Source organism: Callionymus lyra, chromosome 19, assembly GCF_982586985.1.
Source record: "Callionymus lyra chromosome 19, fCalLyr1.hap1.1, whole genome shotgun sequence".
NCBI classification, from domain to species: domain Eukaryota; kingdom Metazoa; phylum Chordata; class Actinopteri; order Syngnathiformes; family Callionymidae; genus Callionymus; species Callionymus lyra.
In genome coordinates this window covers 15,440,466-15,451,042 of record NC_141836.1, presented here as the reverse complement: position 1 = coordinate 15,451,042, position 10,577 = coordinate 15,440,466, and the positions used below count along the sequence as shown (strand labels likewise).

General features: G+C 37.3%; 1 protein-coding gene across 1 annotated transcript in view; it reads left to right on the top strand.

Moving 5' to 3' along the window:
• Positions 1–3,864: 3,864 nt before the first annotated feature.
• The window catches only part of pcbp4 (poly(rC) binding protein 4), a 44,024-nt gene continuing 37,311 nt past the window's right edge, over positions 3,865–10,577 (top strand). Inside the window, exon 1 of the mRNA XM_087780980.1 lies at positions 3,865–4,296. The gene's annotated coding sequence lies outside the window, so the exon portion shown is untranslated. The remainder of the gene's footprint in view (positions 4,297–10,577) is intronic.

Genomic DNA, 10,577 nt, shown 5'->3' with positions numbered 1-10,577 from the left:
AAATAAAAAATAAAGATACAGTCCTGACTAATTATTTTAACATTGTACTTCCCACTGTAAGTTTGTCTGGACGACCCGCCCCAAAGAGTGTCACGTGACCATCAATATCTACTACAGCGGTGGATCAGAGAATTTTCTTATTAAATACAGAAGATAAAAAGAAAAAGTGACACAACAACACCTCACTTAATAAACACAAATCCTGAAAAATAAGCTATGACATTTCTGTTACACTGTTCTCACACTGGGTGGAGCCAGAAACAATTTTTGCAATCTTGCACACGGTTGTTTTAAAAACGTAATGTCTAATTAAAAAATGTTTTTTTTTATTCTTAAAATACCTCAGTGACTAGAATAGAGTGAATCTCAGCTAGACTCAAAAGGTCACAGAGGTTTCAAAATATGTTCTATATATACGGAAATCTATACATTCTTTTAATTAAATAACATGTAAAGTTTAAAGTTGAGAATGTCGTAGTTTATTAAATACTGGCACATCTGTAGCACCTCCTAAACATTCATAAATCAATGATGAATGCTAGTAACTTTGCATAAGGGAAGATATGTTTTTGACAAAATAAAAGAAGAATGGACTGTCATGATTTGTCAGTTGAATTTGGAATTTATATTGTTAAATTTAACATAGAGTTATATTCTTTGAGTATCATTTTGGGGCTTTATTGTGCGTAATGTTGTGCGAGAGTTCTATGAATTACTGATAATTATAACTGTAAAAGAAAACTAATGTGTTGATTCAAGTGTGTCTTAAATAGATGTTGGACTCTATTGTACTCATCAGTGTCTGTTTGTAAAAAACTCTCTTTTCATTGAAATATTTACATTAGAAAATGTGTTTAAGCCCCGCCCACTGAAAACTGTTTTTCTTGAGAATAAATCTTGTTTACCATAACCACGCCCACTCTGATGTGTTTTGTCAAGTATCAAGGGTTGGTCACTGCATGTCATCAATACTGGAAGTCTCCACCTCCAAAGTACTCATTGTATAAACAAAGCAGGGCGTGATTACAGCTGACTGGAGGAGGGGTGAAGCCATTACTACGTCATAATGGGCTCTCGTAACTTCTCGTTCGCTAATATTTCAGACAGGGGAGAACTTTAAAAAGTAAAAAGTTCAAATCATGGTCATGATGAGAGACTTACTTCATCTTAAAGAGAAAGACTTGAGTCAGGGGAGGTGAGTTTTCACATTAGTTGCCCTTTAAAAAAATCGTGTAAACATTAAAAACATCATCTAAATATAAATTTGGTTAATCAATCTCAGGCTGCTGTCATCCATCAGGGCTCTGTGGGCGAGTTTAGAGGGCGTTAATGAACTCTCCGCCTCTAACTTAATGGTAGACATTAATTCGGAAATGATGACAATCAGTCAACCTGAATTTTTCCAGGAGAAGGAATTAGGTCGGAGTAAAGATCCTTTACCCTTAATTTAAAGAGCTAATAGATATAAGGGTCAGTTAACTATACACAGTACTGTTATTGTGCTGGAAAATATCCAACGGTTTTTAGCTTCCAATGTGAGCCAAAGTTACTAAGTTCTATCAAAGTCTTATAAGGAATAATCGTTCATAATGTTTTTTCAACATGAATTTTTAATGCGAAGCCGTTGAGTTCTTTGTATAAAAGGAAGAAATGTAAGTGTGAAAATGCTTTATATTAAAATTAAACTAAGAAATAAGTCCGTGTCAATTTTAGGTTCTGAAATATGACTCAAACTCTCATTAAAATGTAAGTACAAGTTGGATGGGGTCTATCAATAATGTGCATCTCATCTAATGAGGTTTTTCTTGTAAAAAAAATAAAGTAAAAATTCAAATACTTTATCCTGACTTCATTCTCTGACGAGTCTATAGCATTTTCTGGCGACAGAAATCAAAATCAAATCTGAATGGATGAAGAGGATTTTTGTTTTCAATCGACTACAGTCTCAACTGAAAGAAAGTCCTAAATTGATTTAAGAGGTTTCTCAAGTTCATCAAGAGCATTTTGCTCACATGACAAACAATGCAGCAGAATATTATTTAAAAAATCCTAAACTCAATTTACAAGCTAAATTTACTTGATGTTCTCTTCAACGTCACTATATAACATATTAAACTTAGCTAAAAATATTTAGAGACTGTCCACTTTTGGTGAGAAGACTTGCAACAGAGTCAGGTCAATGTTAGTGACGCCAGAGGCTCTAAACAGCCAAAAGTAGCTGAGCTTTTAAACTTAAATCCTCTTAGCAGAGCCGTTACCCCCTTTTTTTGGGTCGCCCTTCTCATCATATAGTCCACAAAAAACCTCCTTTCCTAATGGTGTCATTTGATATATCGCAGGGCTTCCCCACAATTTCAATATACTTTGAACTAGCATGAAATAGGAGGAACAGTGTAATTTATAACAAAGAGAAATGTAATACAAATTAATAAAAGTAGTGAATTTAGTTCGAGGCATAGTTTGAATATTCTCAAAGAACTACAACGATTTAATGCAATGGCAGGTATGAATTGAAATTTATTCAGATTATAGTCTGAGGAACTTGTTTAATTTGTTTTAGATCAGGACTCACAGCACACAAAGCCACTCACTTTGAAGGTGTCAGCAAATGCGCTGATTTGTTTGGATCTTCTGGATGTTTTTCATCAGCCAAATTCTTCCTGCAAGAAAACAAACGTGGTCTCATTACAAGGCTGAAAGACGTCTTGTACTAATGATTGGTTTGCGAGATCCTTGGCGCCCGTTTATCTTGCAAAGCAAAACAAAGATAACAAACTGGAAACCCAAGGTGTGAGCCACAAACAAATAAAATAATGTCCATTTTATTTAATAAATAATGCGAGAGTTAGATTGAGAATTATTTTCTTAGAATTCTCAATACGGTGTTTTAATTCAATAGACATTTTCAAGACAGGTTGTCATAAAACTTACTTCAAAAAGTACTCAAAGTAAGTAAAATGATTAAATGTCCTCATTTTCATGGTGTAGCCGTTTTAAAATGTCTCTTTTAATTGTAATTAATAGTTTGGAGAAAGAAAAAGTCATTATTAGTTGTATAAAAAAAAAAAAAGGGAAAAAAAACAGTATTTTTTTTTAATGACCATTGTTGTTTTTTAATGTTTTATTAACATGTTTGAAATTAAAAGATTGTCACATTAAGGTGTTTACTAAATGTTGACTTGTATGCTTATTCCTTTATCTTTATGGTTTTAATTAGTTCAAGTTAAAACACAATTAAAATACATGTTTTTAATTTTTATTAAGAAAAACATGTATTTTTTCTGTTTTTGAATCATTATCAATAAATACTAAATGAATAAGTTGCTTCAGACCTAATCATATCTTAACGTATTTCATCAGCATTTTAGTTGTAAAATAACATTTTTAACCGTTTATTTTTCTCATATAAGTAAGTAAGTAAGTAATTTTTATTTATATAGCGCTATTCCAGACCAGGGTCACAAAGCGCTTAAACAATCAAAACAATATTCAATAAAGTATATACTTTAAAGGTCAAGATAAAACTGATAACACAAAAGGAGTTCCAGAAAATCAAGGAAAAGCCTGAACAAATAAAAACGTCTTTAGATGTTTAAAGGCATTCGGTTTTTCTTTTTTAACTATGATACATAATATGAGACTCTTTATTAGGGCTTTAATGATATAAATTAAAAAACACTGTACGAAACCGATAATTTATTTTTACAAGCAAGCTTTTTTAGCTGCGATGTTGCCATAAATACACCAGGGGGCGGCATTGCTCCTGAATGTTAAGTAACTCTTAAGCAAACGCTAAAAATGTTTTAAACATTAATATGAAGTGTTTACTTTCAAGAGGAAATATGTCAAACACGGGAGGAAAATGTTTAAAACGAGTATTGAAAACGGTTTAATTTTGAGTAATTGTTAAGATTTTTTTATTTTTTTTAACAAAACAGTTGCGATGTTTAAATGTTTAAAGGTTGTTGGTGGTTGGACTTGAATATATTTCGGGGTGTGACGCTCCCGCTGGAGTGCTCTCGGATCACAAGGCTCAGCGGCCGAGGCGGGGACACTGTGCTGAGCCAGAGGATTCGCGTCGTTTTTTTTTTTTTGCCATCGACCCCTCACAGTTGATGTTCAGGCTGAGCAGGGTGGTCCTGCTCCTCTTTTCTCCTCAGTCTTCCTCCTCCTCCCGTGAAGCTCGGAGGACAAGCACGCGCCACACGCCTCCGCCACTGGACTAAATGTGGATACAAACCCACTGACTCCTCCATGGGGATACTTTTGTGAGCCTGCGAGCATCTATGAGAACAGGTAGGCGATCCAAACACCTTCAACTTCTCCATTTTTATTTTATTTAATTTTTTTTTTTTAAACGCATCTTGCTGATGAAGTCGTTTATTGTGTTTGAGGAACAGAAGTGACACAACATGAGTCACACACACACACACACACACACACAAAAAGTCTAGGGGACAGGGTAGGGACTGTGTGTTGGGGGGACAATCGGAGTCTTGTCTCTTGTTCTCTATGATAATGAAAGAGGAGCCAGGGCCAGTTCTGGACACTGGGCTCATTCTCAACAAGTCCAGTTGTGTATCTGTGTGTGTGTGTGTGTGTGTGTCCTCTTGGTGCTGAGGCAGCGAGTATGTGTGACAGCACCATTATTCACCAAGACACCTAATTGCATTAGTGTTACTCTGGATAGAAAAACTGTCCTGATAAGCTGGAAAAAAAACACAAGTGACTGCAGATGTCTGTTGGCTGCATCTTCTGACATTTACACTTGAGTAGATATCAGTCAGAAAATCAAAACGCCTACCTTAACGTGTTTAGTCATCAGCATTTGTTGTTTTGAACACCGCACGCAAACTTTCAAAACATGTTTTAAGTTCTTGTTGTTACTACATACAGTACCATACGTCATATTTAAATAACCAGTTCCTTAGTTCTTGTTTAGCTTTAAAAGTTTCTCAAATGAAAACATAAAACTTCATCGTCACCATTTTACAAGCTTCAGAAAAATGTACAGTATTTATTTTATTTAAGTGACACCTTTAAAAAAATATGTACACTCAAGTGGCTTTTACAAAGTCACTGTATTTATTAAGTGACATCACAGAGCATAGGATGACATCACTAAATCCTGTTGTAGGTTTTTTTTTTATACTACAAATGTAGATTTAAATGCTAGCTATAAAAGTGCTAGCTGAGGTTAGATCCACCACTAAATCACACAGGTTTGTTTTAAGATTAGAAGCTGAGCTCAATAATATAATGTTATATAGTGAATTATGGTGATTTTATGAAAGAAAAACAGATAAACTGATGCGCATGTGTATAATCAAGTGATTCTTGTCCGTTATGGAGAGGAAAAGATTAATTCATCTGCTCTATGATGAAGGGAACCTGGATTAAAAGACTAATATTAACATAAGCCTGAGGCAGGAACATATTTCTTTAAGATGATATGTGTCTTGTATAATGTGAATTTCTTTATAATGATGACATAATTATTCCAAACCTGATCCTCAAATGGTTCAACCAATGGTACCAATGTGTGCATTTCTTTTTACACTCTAAAACCTGGTTCTTACCTAAAAAAAACAAGACTTATTCCAATGGTATTCGGTCCAAAAATCAAACCGAGTTCATCATGCTCAGAATTCTTTTGCTAACCAGTGTTTAAACTGCGTTTGAAGACAATTGGTTGGTTGACGATGATCTCATCAAAATCAAACGTCAAACGTACGTCATATTTTCCCCGACTTTCTTTGCTCATCACTCGAGTCTCTCCATCAAAAATGAGTTTCGACTCCATCTCTTCGTTATTAACGGACTTTTCCGAAGACCCCCTCCCCCCCCCCCCCCCCCCTTGCCCGGAGACTGACCAGAAATTCAACTCCATCAGCAGAAGAATCAATAACACAACATCTGGAGGAAGATCAGCTGATTGATTCAGGAAATGGTGGTCCGGGACGCCCGGGGAGGCTCATGAATCTTGCATGCGCCTCTGTTGAGTATGTACTCAAACAGAATGTGGAGTAAAATGGAGAGCCGGCGAAGAAGAGAGATCTGAGAGCAAGTGGATGAGTCATTTGGAATGGATATTACCCAGATTAAAAGAAGAATGTGGGGGGATTATAAAAAGAGACACACTCGCGGGCTTGAAAGACACCCCGAACAGACGGGAGGCGTCACGCGGCGTCACAAAAGCGCTGACAAACCCGCGTCAGAACGCAATCCCTTAATGCACCGGCAGAGATGTAATCTAAGTGGAAGAGCATCTTCAATAATGAAACTCCACCTGCACTAGTGCTGCAGAGCAGAGGCAGCGGGCCCAGAGGCGCCATAAATAACAGAGGGGCCAGAACCCGACACGTGCAGCTCCAGCGTCGGGGAGCCGTCAATAATCCCTCATCTGCTAAGATGCCGCTCCTGCAGACGGGAGTGGGGGGGTGCTGGACGAGCCCCCCTCGCTTGGCTTCACTTCACAGTCATCAAATAAATGCAGCTGATCCTTTAAACAACTCAGCGGAGAGAGATTATATTTATAGTGATGAGACAAGTTGCTGGATTATTGAGGCCATGATTATTTATTCATCTTTTTTCTTTTCTTTTTTTTTTACATTTTTCATAAAATACTGAGCATCACCGGGCAGATAATTGTGCTTTAAATCTTAAATGTCATTTATTTTACTCATTATTATCAGTTAAACTCCATCATATTCAACAGTGGTTGATATTGGTATTGAACAGGAAATAATAGACTCAATAGAATCCGACTCCCTTGTTCAAAGGCTATTTTTAACATCACTGTGGCTGGTTTCAAAATACATATTGTACTCCAAGACTTCGGCACGAGAAACAGTCCTCTTCATGTGCCGACATATTTATCCAGATGACCTGGTCTTCATCATCATCATCATCATCATCATCAACTTGTAGGACACTGTAGCCCCTGATCGGTCTTTTAAGTTTTGTTGCTCTTCAAATTCAACTAGATCCGCCCCAGAGCCTCCAGTTTCATGCAAGATTTAAAGTGATAGTTCAGCCAAAATACAAACTTTACTCATTTTCTACTCAACCCTCATGTCGACCAAGGGTAAGGAAGGTGTGTTCATTTTAATGTAGCGACTGTAGCTCAGTTGTTGTCTTTGTCTTCATCCAAAAAGACAAACTTGAAAACATCAAAATACCTACAAACTGCTCGTCTGTAACGTCCATCTAGTATCGAAGCCACGACATTATGAATTGTTCAGAAAAAACTCAAACAAGTCCATATTTTAAGCTCGTTTTTAGTGGACGCTACTAGGCCAAAATCCTATACTGACAGGAAGTTCTCCTGGTAAATATTGCATATCCAGTGTAGACAGTAGACTGGAAACGCTCTAATTGTTTACCCGGAGAACTTCCTCTCAGTGTAGGAGATTGGTTTTTCAGATGGCATAGTAGTGCCTGCTAAAAACAAGCTGAAAATACAGAGTTGTCTACGTTTTCCTGGAGCAATTCCTTATGTGGAAGCTTCAATACAAGATGGACGTTACAGACGAGCAGTATGGAGGTATTTGGATGTTTTTAAGTGTCTTTTTAGACGAAGACAACTGAGCTCCAGTCGCTACATTAAAATGAACAAACATTTTTGTCTTTAACTCTAAAAAGGAACAGACTACTCTGAAAATAATCCCAACCCATGAGTGTGAGTAGAAAATTAGTGCATTTTGGCCGAACGATCACACCAGGCTCAGGTCCGGTTACAAGCTACACAAAATTTTTAAAAAAGCATTTATTTTCGTTTCTATTGATCATTTTTGAATGTTGAAAAGCTTTTTTTAAAGGTTTAATAAAGAAAATAATCCCCGTAAAGTATAGAAAACCAGTAAAACTCAAACTCTATATGGTATCCAGGAAATCAGCTTATTCAGCATTATAGTGAGATTTATTTTTTATGCACTAAACCTTCATTTTTTTAAGGCTAGTTTGTCATCTTTTTTTATCTTAAGGTGGGTCTAAAAAAAGGGTTAACATTAGACCAGTCCACGGTATTAAAAAAAGGTTAAATATGGGGTTAAATCGAGTGCAAAATGCCAATCATCCACCCTCACATTCATCAGTGTGGTGAAAAAAAGTAACCATCTGCAAGAAAGCATAGACTCTCCTGCTCTTCTGGGGTTTGTCTAGAGATACATTTAACCCAATAAAGTGGAACTTGGACATGTTTAACAAGGCAGATATGGACAAAATATGATCAGACATGCTGGAGCCAGAGATGATGAGATCTGGATAGGGTGAGGTCAAAGAGGAAGTTGGGGGTGACGGAGAAATGGCAAGAGATTGTCAGAAGGCAGTGAGCGGCTGGAATTTAAAGTGGATGAAAAATAGTCGGAGGCAATAACGCCACAAGGAGGGAAAAGTAACAGATGAGGTTGTTGGGGCGATTACTAAGTGGACAATTTCTCACCTCAAAAAAATTCTATCTTCTGTTTATTTCCACTGGTAGATTCTCTTGAATTGTTGTAAAATTGATGATTACTCGCTGAAAAGGGATTCTCCTGAGTAACATTAGTCTTGGATTCTTCGGTACTGACAAACAATGCGTAATGGAGACGATTTTTATCCGGCTACGCTTATATATTCGCTGTTTTAATCCATTACACCTCTGAGATCGGCCTTTAATTTCGATTTTAATCCGACCGTGGTGCCAAAAAGGTTGGTGACCCCGGCTCTATACCACTCTCTGTGTTTAGTGACATCCTTCTTCCATCTAATAAAGCCTCGTCGCTGCTTCAACTATCAGCCATCTACACTTCCTGTGTCCCTGAATTAAACCTGCCAACGCCGAAAGAATATCACAGGAAATCATAGATCAGACCTGGACACTCACTGCGGGAGCATATTCACCATCTGGAACACAACAGAATGATATCAAAGCGAATAGGCGTTGAAGTTTGCGTTTAAATAAAGCTTATATTGTATTCAAGAGATCGCAAAAAAAGAGATTCTGGAAAAATAACTTCTTTCACTCGGTAACGTGCAAATTATCGCAGGAGCTTTATGAGGCAAGTCATCATCTTCACTCAGGAATTAATAAAAGACGTGGAGCGTCGTCGCACACTCCAACACCTATCGTGTAATTACGAGCGGCAATTAACCTCGGCAATTAATCCGCGCCGAGGACGGATTGGAAGTTCCAGCGCAAACAACGGAAGAGCTCATCTTTTTGTCACGGATCTTGCTGATGAAAAGAGACTTCTTTTTTTTTATCTCCGTCTGAATGTGACCGAAAACCACGGCTGACAAGAGCCCTGGGCCGTCGCCGCTATGAAAAGACGCCACTGTGTCCGGATCGAGCGTTTGACCCAACAGGTCCCATGACTGTCTTGGTGTGTCTCACATGTGAGCGCTAAATCTTTTTTTTTTTGAGCCGTTTGTGCAGACAAATCGATAGTCAGCGAGTACACAAAAGTATTTGTACATTCAATCGTGGGTTTTTCTTCAAATCGCATGTCTGCATCAGCGACCAAGAAAGAGACGGGCTTTTCATCCCTCTCCTTCAGCAGCTGAGTGCCTGAAATATTTAACAGGGACTGCACTATTTTTGGGTTAGCACTCAGTTTGTTGTGGAGCTTATGCAACACCTTTTACATCGTGCTGCTGTTTCACCAAACAGGTTCTCAACCTTGAATTTAAAAATCATCTTGATGCGAAAAAAACACTTGAAAACGATTAGCTAGTTCTTTCAGTTTACTCCTTTTATTGATCCGAATCCTCCTTCCTTCGATATTGAACAAACCCCCCCCCTCCCCAAATTCTCATCGTCTCTTTCCTGCGGGATGGCAGACTCTCTGACTCACTTCCCGAGGTGGAGGATGGGAGGAAAAGCCGGGATGAAAGAGAGCGAGAGAAGTCGTTTTGCAGACACACAAAGTGACCTTCATCTAGAGGGAGGGATGGAATAAAGAGCTGGACTTAATGTCCTGCCAAAGTCTGCTCTGCTCCATGCCAGAGGAAAAAAAATGTTAAAAAAAAAAAACGGAATGATGGACGGATGATGTGGGGCAGGGGTCTCACGCCCGTCTAAAGACCCCCGACTGGGTGATATAATGTGGCCCTCCATGTGATGTTTAGGGTTTTATGGGTAAGGCCAGAGCATGGGACTTCAACTTCCATTCATGTCAGATGGTTAGAGAATAAATATGATCACGTAAAACTTTATCATCTACTGTATATAGCTTTTGACTATAAAGGTAAGAAAGAACAGATTTATAAAAATAAAATAAAAAAGTAAAATTACACATAAACGACCCAAATTTACAGAGTAATGTACAAAAAATGAAACACCAATATATAAATAGAATTTGGTTAAAAGATCGCTGGTAAAATGGGTCACTCCTTACAAGTATCGCCAACTAAATACTTTGAGCTAAAATATTTATAATAAAAAAATAGGCAAAGCATAACTTTTATTATTATTATTATTATTATTACATTTGATGTTCTGATGCTAATGTGACTGAAATAAACTAAATATTTAAAAAAAAGATACAAACACAATCGAGAAAATTAAACAGCCTTTAAATAATAAACTTAGATTT